Consider the following 15,154-nt stretch of genomic DNA (forward strand, 5'->3'; position numbering starts at 1 on the left):
GCTTGACTTTTACAAGAAGAGGGATGTGTGGATGCATCTTCCTTAGCTTTTGTTTAACTGGTTTTTCTTCTAAATCCACATTGAGATGATACATTATAAGATCTGGATTAATTCCTCGCATGTCTACATAGGACCAAGAAAAATTTATTTGTCTTTGTCTGAATAATTCTACTTATTCTTTCCTCTCTTTATCTGATAATGAGATAGCAGAATGAAGTATCTTGGGATCCTTTGATGTGCCAATGTTTATTGCTTCTGTTGGTTCTATTAGAATAGTAGATCTCTCTTGAAAAATATGCACAGAGGATGTCAAACTTTCCATCTTCTGGTGCCTCAAAGAGGTTTTCACCGTCAGATATGTCCTTTATTTTTCCTCTTGATTGATCTAGTATTGCCATGAAATGGTTTTCAACACTAGGTATCTTTCCTTATTTTATTTCAATTTCGCGACTGGAAAGTTTGGCATTCTCCTGAATGCAAGAAACATTACTTGATTCCACAATGGAAGATATCTTAGGTATTATGGGTTTAACAACATTAAGATACACAGATAAGTCATGGTCATTGGAAAAGACATCCAATTCAGGGTTTTCTAGGTTATCACAATCAATTAGTTCTGGATGAAAAAGGGATAAATCATAGTTATCATCATTATTAGGTTCTTCAAATTTCATGACATAATAGTCATAATTTGGCATAGAGTAGGTAATTTCATAGATAGGGTGATCTTTAGGATAGTCTCTCCCAAGTGTTCTCCAATCAATCCTAAAAAAATCAGTGTTGGTATTTTGTAGTTTACACTCAAATGCCTCTTCATTTGACGTTTGTCCCTTAAACGAATGGATTATATCAACACACACATCTTTAGTACTGAAAGTTCCTTCTTGATTATTTTCAATAGATTCATTTGTATTTTCAAGTTGACATACTTGTGTACATGATATAGATGATTCTTTTCCTATCTTTTGTCTTCTTTCAAACTCAGCTTCTTCTAGACTAATAGTCAATCCTACTTGATTATCTCTTAGTTCTTCTATGGTTCTGCCATACCTTGGTACATCTCACTCCTCATTTGATAGAAATATGATATTTCCTGATGCTTGATCCATATCTATTTGTACTTCTTGTGGTGTTACTTCTTGGTCTCTTTCATCCCCTTTCTTTTGTTGTCTTCTATATGCCTCTTTTCTCTAAATTCTAAGTTCTTGTTGTCTTCTTTCTAACTCTATCTTTTGTTTTGTAATAGACAAGTCTTCAATTGTGATAGTTTCTTTCTCTTCAATTTTTTCTTCACTTGATATACTAGATGAGACATCTAGACCCTATTCAAGTTCCCTGATTTCTGCCATCTCTACTTTTACTACTTCTGGAATATCTTGTTCAGATTTTGCATTTGTTCGCATTCCTTGAACTTGTTGACAAGATTTTTCTTCTCTTTTGATTGCAATCTCTTCTTCTTGTTTCTCACGTTCTTCTTGTTTCTTCTTATTGGCTACTATTTATGCTGCTTGATGTATCTTTTCTTGCCATTGTTCTTCTTTAGAGACTAATTTCTTTCTCCACTTTGGCTATTGATAATTATGGTTCTTTTTATTTGGTTTTGAATATCCAAGTCCTAATTTATCTTCTTTAGATTGGGAGTGAGGACAAATAGGTTCTGAAATACCTTGATGTCACTTACCAACTGGTCATTTTCCTTCATATCCCATTTTTTGCTTGATCTTATAACCATTTCCATATTATTCTATGGGAATATTGACTTCTATAGCTATTGCTATAGTTTCATTTTCATCTTTGTACAACGAACCAAGAATGTCCTTGTCTTTAGTTTCTTTTGCAAGTGTTCTAGCTCTAACAAATGCTCCATTAAACATGTCTTTTGATTTATCTGAGGTTTGTGATTGGATATTTGTAGGATTTCCATATGATTTAGGTGAAAGTGGAAAATTATGCAAAGAATATTTTCCCATTCCTTCATTTAATTTGATCTTTTTCTCGAAGGTTTCCCATAACTTTTCTTGAATTTCTTTGGTAGGATAAACTGATTCTGTATTATGTGGAACTCTTGTATCTTTAGTTGGCTTTAGATTATTGCAATATTGTCTAGAGTTTGCAATTATAGTGACCTCTTGTCCTTCATGAGGAAACTTTAAACATTGATGATATGTAGAAAGAACTGCTTGCATGTTGTGAATCCATGGCCTTCCCAGAAGAATGTTATAAGAGGTTCAAATCTAAAACCTGACATAATGTATTCCTTTATACAGGTCCTATTTTTATTGGTAACACCATGGTTCCTTTAGAAGAACGCTTTGCTTCATCATAAGCCTTAATGGTTATTTTCTTCTTTGGATCTACTGCATTTTTTGAATATCCCAAAGCCATTATTAAACTTGATGCACAAATTTTTAAGCCTTCTCCACCATCTATGAGTACGCATTTGACATGAGTTTTATTAATGGTGACTTCAACATGTAAGGGAGTGTTGTGAGGATGTTGCAAGGACATGTCATCATTTTCAGAAAATGATAAGCAATGAGGGGCTATTAGGTGTCCCACCATGTTTTGGAACTGATCCACATCCAAGTCTTTTGAAACTGTTGTTTGTACTAAAGCTTTTTCCAAAATTTCCTTATGCATAGGTGAAACTTTGAGAAGTTCCAAAATCGATATTTGAGCAGGTATTCTTTGTAATTTCTCTACTAAAGTGTATTGTTGTGAAGTGGATGTTGAGTCTTTTGTTATACCCATAAAGGTGACTTTTGCTTTGCTTCTCGTAATGACATTGATTGGTTCTGAAGGTGCATTATCTTTAACAATGATGACATTTACCACATCATCATATGTATAAGTGTAGTTCACTTTGGCTTTTCCTTTGTCATATTTTAATTGGGATTATTCACCTTTTTCATAATTCGAAAATGGAGTTTTGAAGGCTAGGTGTGATCCGTTTGTCTTATGGCTATCCAAACTAGTACAAGTGGTTTTTAGTAAAGGCTTCCGGTCATGTGGCCATACATGTGACACTTTAAGCTCTGTAAATACAGAAGGTTCGTAGCCTATAGAGGTTATGCTCCATAGGGTTTATGGGGAAACATAGTGTCAGTATGAACTTATCAGCTCATGTTGCTTGTGACTTTCATCACAAACATGATTTATTTAGAGTGGATTGGAAGGACTCAGTATTAGCCTATTTCCACTTTGGGTCGTTCCCCTCTCACTGGCCCCTTCAAGGCAGCTCGGGAAGCTAGACCCTCTAAAGATTACACATAAAAGAAAGGAGGTTTGGTTTTCTGATCACCATATGAGGGTGAGAGAATACTTACCTACTACTTCATCAAGCATGAAAAACACAAGTTTATTTTGGCCTTCTAAAATCTATGTGCAACTACTTTAAAGAAGTCACTCAAAATGCAAGTTGCATGCTATCAATTTATTCCCTTAGTTAAGTTGAATGAGCAAGATATGATGTGTTACTTTCCAAAATAGAGCTCTTAATTAACTAGGTGAAGAAATGCATGAAATTTGCTTAGAAAGAATCCTACACATAGACATGTCAGTAGTTTGAAAATTCCAGTTCTTGGACATTTGAACCTGCAAGAAAATTTTGTCAGTTGCAAATAAAAGCGCTATCCTAACAAATGCGTTGTCTTTCACCTCTAAAGCACTAACCTACAATACAAAAGTGTTTCTCTGTAGACTAAGAAGTGAGAAATCATTGACAAAAGCGCTAACCAAAATGACAACATGTGTTAACTTGTAGGACAAAAGCGTTGTTCTGAAGATTAAATGTGTTGATTTACAAACAAAAGCGCTAACCTAAATGACAAGTGCGCTAACCTGCAGGATGAAAGCGCTAACTTATCAAATAAAAGTGCTATCAGCACTCACATAGGCATGAATCTATATTACAAATACATTAATTTTTTTTTGCAAGAATTAGACAGGATATTAGAAAGATATATGTGAGGCTCTGGCCTGCGGTGAGCGCCAAAATGTGTCGACTTGAATTTCATCATCAAAATACTACCTACAACATATTAGTTTTATAAAATACAAAGGAAATGCTATAGGAAATCCAATTTCAAGCAATGAAACTACATGAAATAGATATTAAAATAAAAATAGTATTTTTACTTTCATGATTTAAGTCTCATTGTGTCCTAACTCCATTGTTCCTAGTTGCAGATGGTGTGCTCTCAGACAAGCTTTGATAGCTTCCAAGATGACATATGAAGAATGGACTGATAACTGGTAGTTAACTGATACTATAATATGCAATGCTAATGGTTATGCTAAATGATTATGATAATTTGCTTCAAGATTAAAACTCATGGATGCATAAGTTTTCACAGATGATTAACTTGAAAACTCACTTGAAGACTAACTCTTTCTCAACTCAAACTCCTGATTTTATAGACTTTGAGAGGATAAGATGATGTGGCCTAGATCAACGATCATGATCATATCTACAGATTTGTATGGTTGTGAGTAAAGGTGAAGGTTGAGAGAAAGGGGGAAGGAGAAGACAGGTGGCACTCATCTCACCTTGACTGGGTTGCTGACTGGGGGAATCTAGGGATGGTTGGAGAAGATTTAGGCATGATAGGACAAGTGGACTCAAGTCCCTCCTAAGATGTAGGGATGTTGGAGAGAATATAGAAGAAGGTTGTGAAATATGTGTACATACACAATGTTTCATTAAATTTGGAAGTTGAAGATAAATGATGAATTAATATTTAAGAAATATTAATATCTTTAGCCACATGATTGATGAGTTGGCAAAGGGAAAATGAAGTGGAAATAGAAGAATGAGTTGGGAAAGTGATTAAATAATTAAGAATTATTTAATATTTGAGACTATGGGATAGAAGAATAACCATTAAATATTTAAATGATTGCAGGAAATAATTAAATATTAGACATTTAATTAACTGATTAGAAGAATAATTAAGTATTTATATTTAATTAATTTAGAGGAATATGATAGATGAATTAATTAATAAAATATTTCAATTAAATTAATTAATAGAAAGACACAAAATGAATTAAATAAATTAATGTTTTCAAATTAACTATTTAATAGAAGAATAAACATTAAATAAATATAAAATATTTATTTAATCGCTCATAGCCATTTTTATGTGTATACACTTACCACTAGTATTTGAAATTCTTGCGATTTTAGCAGCAGATGGCAGGACAGTACCAATAACAATATCAAATACCCTACAACAACAACAACAACAACAACAACATCAAGTTACTAATCAAGGAAACCCACACCAACAACAAATGCAAAATCAGTTTACCAGAAGGCCAATGCAACTAGATAGGTACATACAAAATGATTTCACTGGGATCATAGGTTTCCCAAATCTAGTGAGTAATGAATTAAGGGATGCACTACCTAATTTCTCAGTAAATAATACAATCTCGAGGCAAGACCACCTTAGATAATTCCAAAATATAATGGAAAACTTTGAATTAGAAAGTGGAGATGTTTTCATGAAATTTTTTATGAAATCTTTAACTGATGATGCTAGGAAATGGTACAAAATTTTGCCTAATTTATCTATGAAATCATTTCAAGACTTTAAAATATTGTTTAGAGATCAATATGGTGATAATTCAGATCCTAAGTTTGCTTTGCATGTTATAACAAGTATCAGAAAAAATCAGAATGAGGATGTTGCTTTTTTCAACAATAGGTTCATCAAAATACTCAATAAAATTCCTCTTAGTCTGAGACCAACTATTAATATGAAATTGGTTTTATATTTTGATGCCTTTGATCCTAAAATAGGGCATGAGTTGAGGTCAAGTAACCCCCCAACTTTGGCAGCTACTTTTAAACTTTCTCAAACCATATAGAACAATAGGAAAGCCTCAGGAAAAATATCAAGGAGAGATGATGTTAGGAATTTGCTGAATCCCAAGGGACATCACAACAAAGTGCCCAAAGAGGAGGATAAACTGCATACAACTGTGAGTACCTGAAAGGATTTAAGCTACAAAGTGGCTAGATATGAGAAGGGTATGTCTCATGACAGACCTAGTTTTCAAAGGCATGATAGACCCAAGCTACATGATATGCCTTATAACACAAACTAGAAAGATATGCGGCTTGTAGTTGGCAACCAAAGGCTTGCAAACAAAGAAACACCTAATCCATTAAAGAGGTCAAGTTCTCATCTCATGGAGGATAGAATATGGTGTATGAAATGTAATCTGCCACATACACAAGCCCAATGCATAGTAGTAAAGGCAATGGAAGAAGATGAAGACATCTATGCTAGCTGCAGGGAAGATAGATTCACTGATCACATGGTGAATACACTTTCTTTTCAGGTTGATAGTGAGTCTAAGTGCCCAACCTCTGAGTAAAATGAAGCAGAAATAGATGTAGATATTCAGAGACAGTGGAGTAGAAGTCATCATCAGGAAGTTTTTCTGATGAAGAGAAAAGGGAAGAACATAGGGTCAATGCTTCTAGTGACCAGTTTGAAAACATCAGTCTGAGGAGACCCTCTGAGGAAGAAATCAAAAGAATTATTGTGGTTGTTGTCACTCAAATTAAGAGTGGGTACAATTTAAGACCAAGGGATGATTTTCCCAACTAAGGAAAACTCGATGGAATATTCATAAACGATAAGAATCTAGAACTTAAGAAACAAACTCCTCCACCATCTATAGAGAAAAAGAACAAGGTGGTAAAGACCACCCCCATCCAATAGTATGTGCCAAAAGGGAGCACAAAATTCAAGAGTACTAAAAAGGAGGTCACAGTTGAAGTTCCCCCTAAAACAAAAATAGATGAGAAGGAGAAGAAACCAAAGACAACCAATCAAAAGGAGGTTAATCCAGGTACTTTTACAAAACCTTCTTTTGATATGATGCAAACATTATCTTAGATAAATATTTATGTTCCTTTGTTAGAGATGATGAAGTTCCTAGAGCATAGAAATAATGCTTTAGCTTTGATAAGCAAAGTTCCTAGTATGTTCCAAGATGTTTTTCACAATAATTTTGTTTGAGAAGATGAAACTAATTGTACACAAGGGGAACACTCTAAAACAATGCAAGCTCCTGAGGTCTATCTAGGAAATACTATCACTAAAGTCCCTTCCCAAGTAGATCCCTTTTATATGACTTTGATAGTAAATGGTAGGCATGTAAAAAATATATGATTGATTCTAGGGCAGCCATTAATATCATGCCTATGGGGTTCATGAGGGAAATTGGGCTAAAAGTTGACTATAACTATGGGAAATGCTATGCCATGGATAATAGATCCATACCTATGATAGGCATCCTCAAAAATTTAGAAGTCAAGATAGCAAAATTTTCAGAGGCTACTTACAAGGTGGATATAACAATTGTAGATGTCCCCCCAAATTATGGCATGCTTTTATCAATACAAAGAATGGAAGTGGTGGGGTGAAACATTCAAATAGATTTATCATATTCTATAATCCCTGTTAATGGAAAAGATGCTAGGTTAGAAAGATAACCTAGGTCTGATACTAATATTGAGCAAGTTGACTTAAATAACATGGTGATGTTCTATGACTTTGATATGGGGAACTTCAAAGTTGATCCTTTTTAATCATCCCTAGAGGTTGTAGACCCTGTCATAGCTGAAATTCAGAATAGTAAGGAGGATCTATGGTCCATGTACTTTGATGGAGCTCATAGCAGGGAAGGGTCAAGTGCTAGAGTAGTTTTTATTGTACCTAGTGGGAAGACATTTAAGTATTCCTTCTAACTGCTTTTTGAGTGCACTAACAATGTGGAAAAGTATGAGGCATTTTTAGTGGGTTTAAAACTTGCCACTAAGAATGAGATAAAGTAACTATCAGTATGGGGAGATACAAAATTAATTGTATCTCAGATTAGATCAATTTATTTTCAAAGAATGATAAATTGAAGCAGTACGGATCAGCTGTTTGGGATTCATTGGAATTTTTTGATGCCTTTAATATCAAATGGATAGAAAGATCAAAGAACATTATGGCATAGTTTTTAGCAAATGTTGCTTTGAAGAGTGATGATATCACCTTGGCTAGAATTTCAAAAGTTGAAGTAAAAACCAGGCCTGCCATACCTAATAATATCTACAATTGACAATTTTTTAATGATGATGATGACTTGTTGAAGTTCTTGCATTGCATAGATGAGTATGAGAGTCAAGAAATTGACTTTAATGCTTTTGTGGAAACTATAGTTGGAAAAGACACTATTTTTGGGAATGAGATGGTGTAGCTAAAGACAAACAAAATCCCAAAAGGATTGGTAGGTCTAGAAAGAGTATTTGATAGTTAGGACAGTCAAACAATGAAGTAGTCCCCAATAAAAAAATAAGATCTTGAAGAAATTAACTTAGAAACTGATTCATCTCCTAGAAAGGTCTACATTGGTATAAGGATCAATCTGAAAATCAAATTCATGTTGATCACTTTACTCAGAATTTATAAGCATATTTTTGCATGGTCATATGATGACCTGAAGGCTTACAAAGAGGACCTATTCCAATATGAAATTCCTTTAGACCTAGTTGCTAGGCATTTTAGACAAAAGAAAAGGCCAATTAACCCAGTCCCTAAACCTAAAATGAAAGAAGAACTAATGAAGCTTAGAGATGGTGGTATTATCAAACCCATCAAGCATTCATCACAGGTTTCTAATCTTGTTCCTGTCAAGAAATAAAAATGGTGACATTAGACTATGTGTGGATTTTAGGAATTTAAATGTGTCATCATTGAAGGATAACTACCCCTTGCCTAACATGGAAAAAATGCTACAAAAGGTCACAGGTTGTGAGTTACTATCTATGGTGGATGGATTCTCTGGCTACAACCAAGTGAAGGTAAAAGAATCAAAATAGTACAAGAATGCCTTTACTACCCCATGGGGAGCCTATGTCTATGTTAGAATGCCTTTTGGACTCACTAATGCTGGAGCAACATTTCAGAGAGCTATGGATGTAGCTTTTTTAGACATTATAGACACTATTATGGTTATCTATCAAGATGATTTGACAACATTCTCCAAAAGGGCAGAGGAGCATTGTCTACACTTAGAAAAGGTATTTGTCAAGGCACTGGAATATGAGATTTCTCTTAATCCTAAAAAATAATGTTTTGTTGTAACTGAAGGTAGACTACTAGGACACATTGTGTCCAAGGAGGGAGTAAGAATAGATCCTAAGAGAGTGGCTACTATTGACATAATACCTATCCCCAAAGCTATGAAGTCTATCGAATCTTTCTTTGGCCAGATAAACTTTGTCCATAGATTTATATTTAACTTTTCTCATATAGTAAAACCTATTTCCAAGATGCTAAAGAAAGAGGTTGTGATCAACTAGACAAATGAAGCTTTATAAGATTTTGTGGCTATCAAGAGGGCCTTCAAACAAGCCCCTATTTTAAAGGCACTAGATTTCAGCAAGCCTTTCCAGGTCTTTTATTTTGCTTCATATAACACTATAGATGTTGTTATGTTACAAAAGAGAAGTAAAGGGTATGAACAACCTATTGCTTTCTACAACAGCAAGCCTTTCCAGGTTTTTTCTTTTGCTTCTTTTAACACTAAAGTTGTTGTAATGTTAGAAAAGAACAATGAGGGTTATGAACAACCTATTGCTTTCTACAAAAAATCCCTTCAGGCATCCGAACTCAAATATGACATTGTGGAAAAGCATGCATATACTTTAGTCAAGGTTGTGAAATATTTTAGGCCTTACCTTGTAGGTGCCCAAGTAATAGCTTATGTGCCTAATGCTGTAGTAAAGGACATCTTTGTCCAATTAGAGACAATAGGTAGAAGGTAATGGTATGATGAAAGAATAAGTATCTGGTAGATTACTGAGAGGGGGGGGGGGGGGGGTGAATCAGTAAATAGAAAAACTAATACAAACTCTCCAAACTCAAACTTAAACATGCAAAATAATATTATTAATGAAATACCACTGTCAAGAACAATACTCATAAGAATACTAGTTGACTATTACAACAACTTAACAGTAAATAACATTTAACTTGTAAACATCCAAATGCTTTATCATATGTCAATACTTCACTTCTTAATGCATCTGATTATAAAGCCTTATCAAAAATAGTTAATCAAATCAATCATAAGATCATAACCACAAAAAAATTCATCACATGACACAAGTATTTATATGTGAAAAACCCAAATAGGTAAAAACCATAGTGAGATGAGACTCACAAGATAATATCTAAACTCTTCTGAAGTTCTCCCTGTTAGGAGCCAAGCCTATTAAAGCTTTTACAAAAGTCTTGTTAAGAACTGATCCTGTTAGGAATCACCCGATTAAGGGATTGAATACAAATACCTTGTTAGAAGCAAATACCCTGTAAGGAGTAACCTCAGTACATGATTTGAAAATCCAATCTAATGGACCACCTTGTTAGAGGATTTAATAAGTAACCAAGCTTGTTAGAGCTTACCCGGTTAGGGGATTTCAATTCTGTTGTAATTGTTAGAAAACAACAAGAGTTTCTTGATTTGTCTGAATAGCACTACATTTGCTTGATCAGATCCATTTAAGCTTCTATCTACCTTTACTCAAACTACAGACTCATTCTCTAGTTTGACAAACACACACTCAACTGATTTCTGCCAACTTTTGCCAACTCTTAAACAAAATAACTTCATCAAGCTTAAATACAAATCGATTAGGTCGGTAACATAACAAAAATATAATCCTCTCATCGAGATTACAAACAAGTTGGTACAAGCATGACCATTGGATTTTATAGTAATCTCTACACATCAATTAAGAAAACCTCAACTGCTCCTAGATTACCGCTTCATCAAGCTCAGTAACTCATCATGTGTTTTGTATTAGATGCAATACACTTTTTTCATTCCCTAGACAAGCAAACGTGCCAAAACATTTTGAACTTGTCTTCATACAATGAACTTATGTGTCACCATCATTACCGCTCAACCAACATAACCAATTCAACAACCTTAGTCAGTTAGAGTTTAACAAAAAGAACTGTAGGGTTTACCAGTTACATAACATAGAAAGGGTTTAACCTTTTACTCTAATTACTGGTTCAACTCACAAACTTACTTACCAGTTTACAATAACCTTCACAAAGCTCTTCCTACAGGTTACAAGACAATATCAACAATAACAACAATATCATTAATATCATTAATACCATTACCAGTTTAATTGACACCAATGACAACATAACATATCAATAATGCAATCTTCATGCAAATGCCAACAAAAGGTGTAGGTGGATCAACAAGATCCAAGACTTTAATGTTGACATCCAAATCACTAAGCTGGTTCGAGGAATGGGCTTGGCAAATCTTATGGCTGAAGAGAACCTAGAGGCTGCCTAGATAAATATTCTATTTGATTCAAGAGAGATAATTTGAAGCCTGCAAAGAACCCCATGGTATGCTGATATCATTCCTTTTCTTACAGACTCCTTATATCCAAATGGTTTCATAGAAAGCCAAAAACAGACCTTAAAACTGAAATCACAAAGGTATGTGTTTACTGTTAGAGACCTATATTACAGAGAAAAAGATGGATTTTTATTGTTTTGTTTGGATGAATAGAAGGCTCAGCTTGTGCTGAGAGAAATGCACGATGGAGTATGTGGAGGGAACTTCACAACAAGCACCACAACTCACAAGGTATTAAGGGCGGGCTATTTATGACCATCTTTATTCAAGGATGCACACACCTTTGTAAGAAAGTGAGCCTTGCCAGAGGTTCTCAGGTAAGCTAAAATATGCTAGAGCACTACCTCTCAGGCCTATGCAAGTAGAAGCCCATTTTTATCAATGGGGTATTGATTTTATTGGAGAGATCACTTAGAGGTCTAGTGGTGTGCATAAATGGATATTTGTTTCTATAGACTATTTCACTAAGTGGATGGAAACTATCCCCACAAGACAAGCAACCAGTAGAGTGGTTATTGATTTCCTACTAAACAATGTTGTGACCAGATTTGGAGTACCAGTGAGACTCATCATGGACAATTCCATGTGCTTCAGTTCTGAGGAGTTCACATATTTTTTAAAATCATATGGAATAAGAATCTCATATGCATCTCCATATCACCCACAAGGAAATGGGCAAGCTAAGTCCAACAACAAGAGTATCATGAAAATCATCAAGAGAACACTTGGGAAAAACAAGAGAGCTTGGGATTATAAATTAAAATTGGCATTATGGGTAGAGAGGATCATTGTTAAGAAGGCCATAGGAACATCTCCTTTTGAGCTAGTTTATGGATCTAAAGCAAGGATACCAATAAATAATCTTATTCCTGTATACAAGTTCATCCATGAAAATGACCTGCAAATGTCAGACCCACTAGAGGAAAGGATAGAGATGCTTGCAAAATTGGATGAAAGTAGAGAAGATGCTCATAAGAAGAACTTGAAGCTACAACAAAAGAGTAAGTACCTGTTTGATAAGATAACATTAGAAAGAAAATTTGAAATCAATGACTTGGTGATGCTTTGGAATGCCAGAGCCCAAGATAAAGGCAAACATGGAAAATTTGAAGCCTTGTGGTTGGGGCCATTTGTTGTTGCAGAGAAGAATGGTGAGGATTCATGTGTCCTCATAGGTATGAATGGTGAGATGCAAGAGCTACCATTGCATGGCTAGTCCCTTAAGAATTTCTTTGCCTGGTGATTTCCATGCACAAAAAATTTTAGGGTTTGTGTATAGGTTAGATTAGGGTTTTGTAAATATTCTTTCATTTTTTGATTGGTCTGCTATCCCAAAGATCTAGATTCTTACTTTGACCCAGGTGGTCAAACATCCCCTAGCTAGAGCCACTCTTGGAAGAGTTCAAAATTGGTTTTGTTTGTGCCCTTCCTATGTGTTGGAACTTAGGGTTTAGGGTTTTTGAAAAAGGTTTTACGTCTGTCAAGGTTTTCCTTTGTTTTTCTGGGCAATGTTTTGTTTTGCAGTTGACTTATGATCACCGGTGACCTAGTTTTAAGTCCTCATCAAAAGGGTCCTTTGTTGTTCATTCACTGGCCCCATGTGCTAGGAATCACCACTTGAAGTCATCACTTTAATTTTATTATATTCCTAAGTATTATAAATTACTTGTGGTTTGGCCTTTTAAAATTGCCTAGGATGGCCCCCTCACATGATCATATTACCCTTGACAGGTTTCCACATGCTCAAAAGAATCCACTTAAGTGCTTGCTTTGGCATTGTTGTTGTGTGGGATAAGCATTCCAAAGGAAACACAAATAAATGTTACCTTGTAGGATTTTTAGCAGGATGTCTTGACCCCGCAGGATAAGGAAGAAGCAAGGCTCACAAAGCAAAACTTATCTCGCAACACATTTGAAGTGATAATCAAGCATCGTAGAATAAGAAGGAAACAAAAGCAGCAAAGGGATCCTTATCCTACAGTAATTTCCTAGCAACAAAAAGCTTGTGCGGGATAAGAAATGTTCACAAGAGTGGGAGAAGTTCTCGGTATACACTGTGACCATGCAGGATAACAAAAGATGAGAAGCAGAGATAAAGTATTATCCTTTGGTGATTTTGTGGCACCAAGATGCGGTTGCTGAATAACAAATGACTTAGAAATTTGAAAGGAATGTTATCCTGCAAGGTTCTTAGGTCAACAAAAAGATGGTGTGTGATAAGGGTTGCAAGATAAGATTGAGAGGATCTCTTATCCTGGACGTTCTTGTGGGTATAAGAGATGGGTTGTGGGATAAGATAAGGAAAGCTCAAGAGGCTTATCCCACATGAAGAAAACATACAAGGAAAAGTGCCTTCAAATGAGAGAGGACAGGGAGTTATGAGAAACACAAGATAAGAGGATGCTCAGAGGATATACAAAGGCCTCATCCCGCAAGAAGAGACAATGTCGACAAATGTGCTGCGGGATAAGGATAAAAGGGTATCGATAAAGAAAAGGTAGCAAGGCCTTATCCCACAAGGGTGAAAGGAATTATTTTGAGTGCCACAGGATAAAAGGCAAAGGTAAATACATAGAAACCTTATACCGCAAGGATTTTTAAGATAGAAAAAGATGGTGCGGGATAAGGAAATAAAGAGAAATCCAGGGAAGTCTTATCCCATAGAGATGGTGAAAGGAATAAAATAATGAAAGCAGTTCAAATGACACCAGTAAGTTAATTATTCCATCGTACTTGTGCATTTTCTAGGTTGTTCTAGTTATGAATACGTAGGGCTCTCTATCTATGGCCTAGAGTTTGCAGGGTTTACGTCTGTTTTAAATTTCCAAGCTCTCCTTTCTTTTTTAAGAACTAAAATGGCTTACCCTATTAAGGACTCTGCTACTCCCACTGGTTAGAATGTCCCTAGGGTTGGCACTAGTTCTATAATGCCAGAGATTACCCATGACATTCCCCTTGATGTAATTCCACCCGTACCAGTAATTGAAACATTCTCGTTATTAAGCTAAACCCTCAACCTGCCCTGCAAATGTTTGAGGAGGTTGAAGAAAGCTCCCCTCCCAAGGTAAAGGTTGTGAAGAGAAAGAGAAAGACAATTTGAAACACTATCACTATTATCTCTGACATTGAGTCTTTGGATGAGCCCACCCCTCCTCCTAAAGCTAGGAAACCAATTCAAAAGAAGAGAAAAAGTACCCAAAAAGCCTATGTTGATGCCCCTGCAACTGAATTTCCTCTTCCCATAGAAAATGCCCCTACTGCTGAAAAACCCTCCCACTAAGGAAACCCCAATTCCTCAGGAGAAAACCCCATAAAAGGAAAACCCTCCTGAGCAGGTCAATGAAACTAATCCTACAAAAGGGCCAGCTCCCAAAGCTCCCAAGAAGCCTAGAAAGGCATCTAAATGAGAGTCATCAACTCAAGAAAACCAACAAGAAACAATACCTATTACCCTTCTAGCTCTTGAGATGACTACAAAAGAATTGCAGCATAAAATTGAAAAGAAATTAGAAGAAGCTACAAAGAGGCCAACTAGACAAACAAGAAGCCTTCATCAGGACCTATTAGAGTTGTTTGAAGGATCCTCCATGAATGAAAACATCAAAATTGCATTAAATGACAAAGAAGCAAGATGCAGAGATGCATTTAAAAAAGAGAGGGGGTGGGATATATTTTATTCTTTTTATGGCAATAGAGA

The sequence above is a fragment of the Cryptomeria japonica genome, chromosome 9 (genome assembly GCF_030272615.1).
Source record: "Cryptomeria japonica chromosome 9, Sugi_1.0, whole genome shotgun sequence".
NCBI lineage: Eukaryota > Viridiplantae > Streptophyta > Pinopsida > Cupressales > Cupressaceae > Cryptomeria > Cryptomeria japonica.